General features: G+C 41.7%; 1 long non-coding RNA gene across 1 annotated transcript in view; it reads left to right on the top strand.

Annotated features, from left to right (window-relative positions):
* The first annotated feature begins 309 nt into the window (after positions 1 to 309).
* Positions 310 to 6,501, top strand: part of LOC120093675 (uncharacterized) — a 101,734-nt gene continuing 95,542 nt past the window's right edge. Inside the window, exon 1 of the long non-coding RNA XR_005487213.2 lies at positions 310 to 431. This is a non-coding gene — a long non-coding RNA (uncharacterized LOC120093675). The remainder of the gene's footprint in view (positions 432 to 6,501) is intronic.

Here is a 6,501-nt window from a genome sequence, read left to right as displayed (position 1 = left end):
CACAATAAACTAAGGATCCTTGAAGAAACTGAAATGGAACATAGATCTCTCATCACTGTTAGGACAAGCTGAAATGTACTAGATGATCCCAAAGCATTGCTTAAAAGTAGTATTTCCATAGTGTTATGTGCTTGGAGGGACTGAATCAAGGGGACATTGTGAGGAATATGAACCTTAGAAACAGTCACTGAATTCCTAAGCATGGGGAAAGGTAAGGTTGCACAATTGGATCAGTCAGTTGTAATATGGAAAGCCTTCATGAAATATTATTTACCACTGCCAATACTGTCCTTTTCTCCCATTTAACAGAAGCATGAGAAGACCCGGGACAAGGAAGGCAGCTATGCCCAAACCTGTGCTGTATGCTGTCTACTCTCAGAGAACCATGGAATTATCCCTGTAGCAGACTGAAGGGCAGTGAAATCTACAAGGTTAGATAAACTTTAAACAGTAATTTTATATTGGTTAGAATATATGCTTTGGTTGTGCTGTAGGAGTACTAAATGTCAAAGTTGGTCACAAGAGAGAGAAAGAGAAAAGGAAGAAGAATTGTTTTCTATTGGTATGATAAAACACTGGAGTCTAAAACAGCTTGGGGAGGAAAGCATTCATTTCAGCTTACAGCTCCACATTGTAGTCCTGCATCAAGAGTAAGTCAGAGTTATACTTAGCTGTAAGGTTTGAGGCATAACCTGAAGCACGAGGCACAGGGGAGCAATGTGTACCTGTTTGCTCTTCATGGCTTGCTCAGCCTAATTTCTTAAGGCACCCAGAACCACCAGCCCAGAGCTGGCATCTTCCACAGTGAGTTTGGCCTTCCTATATGAGTCATCAGTCAAGAAAATGCTCCATAGGCCAGTCCAGAGAAGCCACTTTCAAACTGAATCTTCCCACTTTGTAAATGACTCTTGCTTGTGTCAAGCCGACATAAAACTAGCCAGCACAAGGGTTATTCTTAAAAGGTGCTCTTGACTATTTTAAAATCTGCCCTGATTTTTCCCAGTGTTTCAAGGATAGAACACACTTGTAGGCTTTCTTCCACTTCAGGCCCACTTTCTGAGAGGAACTACAGAACGAGTGAGGGTTCATAGCAGAAGGAAAACTTTAATACTAGGGTGATATAGGCCAGTATAGTGCCCATTTTGTATGCTGAGGTTTCCTAATTCCTTCGAGGGAATGCTGCACAACTCTGTTTCAAGTAATCACCATAACAACCTATACGTCAATTAATTTGAGTGTCCTTCAGCATACTGAGGAGTGTGAATATATAAGATATATCATACACATTATATTTTAAAAGAGCAACAATTTTTAAGTCCAAGTAATAGCAATAAATTTCCCATAGAAAAAAGCAATTATAACTTAAAGCATTAGCCAAAGATAATATGAGTGGTTTCAGGGGCTGGAGAGATGGCTAAATGGTTAAGAGCACTGAATGCTCTTTCAGAGGTTCTGAGTTCAATTCTCAGCAACCACATGGTGGCTCACAACTATCTGTCATGGGATCTGATACCCTTTTCTAGTGTGTCTGAAGACAGTGACAGTGTACTCACATACATATATGTAATAAATAAAACCTTTAGAAATGTTGGTGATTAAGAACACAGACTAAGCACAGAGATTCTGGAAATAGAGTAATTAGGTGAGAGTCTTGGTTTTGCTTCTTGAAGGCTAAAAGTTGGGAAAGATAGCTCTAAAAATGTCCCTAGATGATCACCACATCTTGGTGTTTCTGGGTTTGTACAATTGCCATCCCTTAAATGACTCTTTTTGAAACACTAGTATAGCATAATATTCTAAGTTGGCACCTTTTTTTTATCTTTTTTTTTACACTCCAGATCTTATTTCCCTCCCGTTCCACCCTCTGAGTTTTCCTCAGTCCATATCTCCTCCCTGGCCCCCCGCCTCCCTGAGGATGTCATAAGCCCCCCCCCCACAACCTCCCTCACCCCACCAGACCTCTAGACTCCCTAGGGCCTCCAGTCTCTTGAGAGTTAGGTGTATCTTCTCTGACTGAACCCAGACCCTACAGTCCTCTGCTGTGTATGTGTTGGGGGCCTCATATCTGCTGGTGTATGCTGCCTGATTGGTGGTCCAGTGTCTGAGAGATCATGAGGTCCAAATTAATGGAGACTGCTGGTCCTCTTACAGGGTCACCCTCCTCCTTAACTTCTTCCAGCTGTTCTCTAATTCAACCACAGGGGGCAATGGCTTCTGTCCACTGGTTGAGTGTAAATATCTGCATCTCACTTTCAGCTGCCTGTTGAGTCTTTTCAGAGAGCAGTCATGTTAGGTTCCTTTTTGTGAGCGCTTCATAGCCTCAGTAATACTGTCAGGTCTTGGGGCTACTCCTTGAGCTGGATCCAACTTGTATCACTAGATAACTCAGTGGCTTTGATGATACAAGTTACTCCATTGAAAACTCTCATGAAACAAGGAACTGGTGGGTGATCTGTAGCCAATAGCCTGTGAAGAATAGCTGGGAAGTTGAATTCTACCAAATGTCATGTGTGTTAACTTGGAAACAGATCCTTCTCTAGTTAAATGCCCATAAGTATCCTCAGTCTCAGGAGACCCTTTAATTGTAGCCTTTGCAGAAACTGTGAAACTGACCTAGATAAGCCATGTCCCAATTCTTCCTGACCAATGAATAGATAATATGACATAACAAATACATATTATCTTATGACTGCATATGTAGGAAGCCCAAGAAGGTAATTTCCTCTGGATAAGTTCTACTTGCAAAACAGATATCAATGATCAAGTATTTCGCAGGATTACTAGGAAAAGTATGTGTTACTATATCTACATAGTGAGACCCTGGAAGATGTTCTGTAGGTTTCAAAGCATCACACCTAAGGAGATTTGGAAATATAAAGGAGAAATATTGGAGGGAAGGAAATGATATGTTATCTACTCAAAACTTATGTATGTGAATAAAACGATCAATAAAAATGTTATCAGAGGAAATTAAAACATAAATCCAGGTGTTGCCCAAGCCAAGGTTTTCTTGTACCATGACAGTCTGACAATAAGTATCTTTTTTGGATATTTGTCATTTCCACAATTCATTCATGATTTTGTTATCCATTTATCTCTTGATGCCTCCCTAAAATGACCTGTACCAGAATGTCTTCACTTTCCAACACCATTCTGGATCTTTGAACCCAAGAAGGATTGACTGCTCCTGCTCCCACTTACTATTCAGCATCCTTTCTTGAACTTCTGTTTCTTCTCAGCTTCTGGTTGCCCATGACCAGGTTCATTCACATTCAGTTTCACACTCTTGGAAATGTGTAAGGATCTGCATGGTGTATCCAGGGAAGCAAGGATAACAATGAGGCAGGGAAAAGAGATATGCTTTCTCACTACAGTTTGTCCTTAAAGTAGGTCATTACACTGTGTTCTGCAACTCAGTTCATCAAATGTGTCAGGAGACTTATAAAGCTATAATTCTGATCTCATGGAGACAATATATAAGCATTAAATGGGATGACCATGATACAATAATTGGGCTTAAGTGGGTGTCAGCTGTGTGATAACCTACGACTTGCTTTTCTCAGCTATAAATGCTGTAAATGCTACAAGCCCAGGCCACAGACAGCCCTAGAATACCTCTCCCTCTCTGTCATGACCGCTTTCCCACTGGAAGTACTATTTCTATCCAGGAAAAAATAATCTAGCTTTAGAGATCAGACATTCATGTTTCCTGATTGTGGGTGGACTTCCAGGGGCAAAGGGTCAGCCTGTTTTACTGTCTCCACTGCCCTTTCTCATGTTTACTCCATTTCTCAGTCCTGGGAATCCTTTTCTCTCCCATCCATGTACTGAGTTCTACTTGTTATGGCTTCAAGGTTGCAAACATATGTAGCTGTCATAGTGGAGATTTTCAACTGTGGCTCAGTCTGTTATCTTGTGTTTTATTTTACGTGCCCTCTTTATGCTCCCTACGTGTTAATTGCCTTCTTCATAAAATGGGATTAGAACACGCATTTTGCATTATAATGACAATGCACACAAAGTGCTCTATACACAAGACACAATGGAGGGTTATGATCTGAAATAAAATCGATGCCAAGCTTAAGTTCTTTAACTTTGTAAACCTCCTATCGCTAGCATACTGATTGATTCATAAAAATATTTTGTTGGATTATTTATCCTTAAGCAATAAAATATTCTTCAGGATGCCAATAACCTTGTATCGGTGCCCAGTTAGAGTAGGCCAATAATGATGATGTGGAGAAGAGGAGGTCTAGAAGGAGGAGGAAGAAGAGGAGAAGGGAGAGGAGGAGGCTGTTTATCAGATATAGGCTTCAGTGAGCTCCACCTTGGAGAAGCTGTGTTCCTCTATGCAGTTTTAACCCTGACCCTGCAGACTTAATTTATCATCTCTGCATTTGGGCACAGGTGTGTCATACAGGTGTACCTCCTGTCATAACGTAAGAAATTAATATGTGTTAGCTCCCTTTCCCTCACAACATGGTCTTTTAAAAACAGTTCATTTTTTTTTACTCACCATTCCGTGGGCTATGGGCTCTTTTAAGCAATGTTGGTGGATGAAAGGCGCCTCAGATGGGATTCCTAATACAATGCACAGCCTAAATCACGGATATCCCACCACCCCCACCATCCTGCTTCTCCCTATAATCCCAGATTTGTTTCTCATTTAGAAAAATCGCTTCAACATTCAAAAGGAAACAGGGTCTTCCGAGGGAAGTCAAGTCTCTTTATACTTTGCCAGAGAACTTTCCCACAAAGAGGAAATTCTACAAATACTCAGATGACATCATTGAGAAAAGGCTCTTGTTCCCCCAGGGTCTAGCCTCCCTGGAAGACAAGGGTTAGGAATAGACAAACCTTGGCCACTTGTCGGATTTGGCAAGAGGCAGTCAACAGCTGGTCCAGCGGGTTAATTAGCCCTGCTCTCTGCTCCCTCCAGTCCTTACTGGCAAAGGCAGAGGCAAGCAGCTCCGGCCTGCTTTTCTCTTTCTATTAACAAAGCCCAGTGCCATCGGATTACCTTGGCCTCAAGCCAGGCCCGCATGCCCTTTGCCTGCCTGTGAGTTGCCATGGCGATGGTGATGCGCCTTTTGCCAACGAAGCAGCTGGCGGATGGGTAGCAGATTACCTGCCAAGCAGATTTACTAGCTCCAAAGTGCAGACCTCTCTTGAACAAGTGAAAGGGGGGTGGGGGTGGGGTTTGTTTTCCACACTCAGGAAATAAGGAGGGAGAATTCTCCACACCTTTTACCCCATTGGTCCTATTTTAATTTTCAAACAAAAGATGATTATTCGTCATCTGTCCAGATGCCCATCTGCTAAGTGCGTAGGCCTATCTGGTGTAATTTTTTTTTTTTTTTGACGACGGTCAATAAACAATTTAGTCTTTGTCTTTGCTACAACACACATGCCACCGCCCTCAGCATCCTGAGTCAGGATGCAGTGCTTTTTCAGGGGCGATAGCTCCTAGGCAGTGAAAACAATTACCATTTGACAGAAGAGTGCCCGCAGCAAGAGAACTGTGAAAACTTGTTGGAAATTGTAGAGTGCTGGTGCTTCCTCCCAAGGAAGTTATATCTAGGAAGTCTGGCTTCCTGAACTTTCGGGTGTCTGTTTGCATCTCAAATACTGATTAAAGATCAATTGTATGCAGTTAGCCTTTATCCATGTACTCCCAGTCCAGGTTTAACTTCCAAAGAAAGACACAGTGTTGGTGAGGCTGACATCCCGAATGCAGAAGAAAGACCAGAGTGAGTGGCAAGTGTGTAGAAGAGCAGGAGTCTGAGACTGGGCCTGGGAAAGAGAGTCAGAAGAGGTAAACTGATAAGTTTCTATGCTTCTTTCAGTCTTCTTTGGTGTGCTAGAAGGATTATATTTCCCGGACAATTGGACAGTCTAAAGGTTTAGTCTCATTAATCATCAGAGAAAAGAAAATCAAAACCACCATGAGTTGTCTCCACATCCCAGTTGAGAATGGCCATTATGAAAAGGACCAAAGAAAACAACTGATGTAGGTAGGGAAAAGGGAACCCTTGCATACTGCTGGTGGGAATGCAAATCAGTAGAGCCATATGGAAAACAGTATGGAGATTCCTCAGAAAAAAAATTAAAAATAGAACCACCATATGAACTAGCAATACTAGTTCTGGGTACATGTCCAAGAGAAATTAAATCAGTATGGTGAAAAGATGTGTACTGCCCCATGCTTATTCCAGAACTATTCACCATAGCTGAGAAGTAGAAACAGCCTAAGTGTCCATCAACAGATGAGTGGATGAAGGAAATATGATGCAAAGGTGTGTGTGATGAAATATTACTTGGCTATAAGAAAAGATGTTTCCCTGTCATTTGTGACACTATGGATAGAATATGGAAGTCATACAATCAACTGAACTAAACCCAGTACCATAGCTGATCTGTTTCATACATAGAAGCTAAAAGAGTTGATCTCATAGTAAGTTACAAGAGAATGTTGATGCCTGTAGCCTTGGGAGGGTAGAG

The sequence above is a fragment of the Rattus norvegicus genome, chromosome 7, assembly GCF_036323735.1.
Source record: "Rattus norvegicus strain BN/NHsdMcwi chromosome 7, GRCr8, whole genome shotgun sequence".
NCBI lineage: Eukaryota > Metazoa > Chordata > Mammalia > Rodentia > Muridae > Rattus > Rattus norvegicus.
The sequence above is the reverse complement of the archived record's forward strand: the minus strand, read 5'-3'. Positions and strand labels throughout refer to the sequence as shown.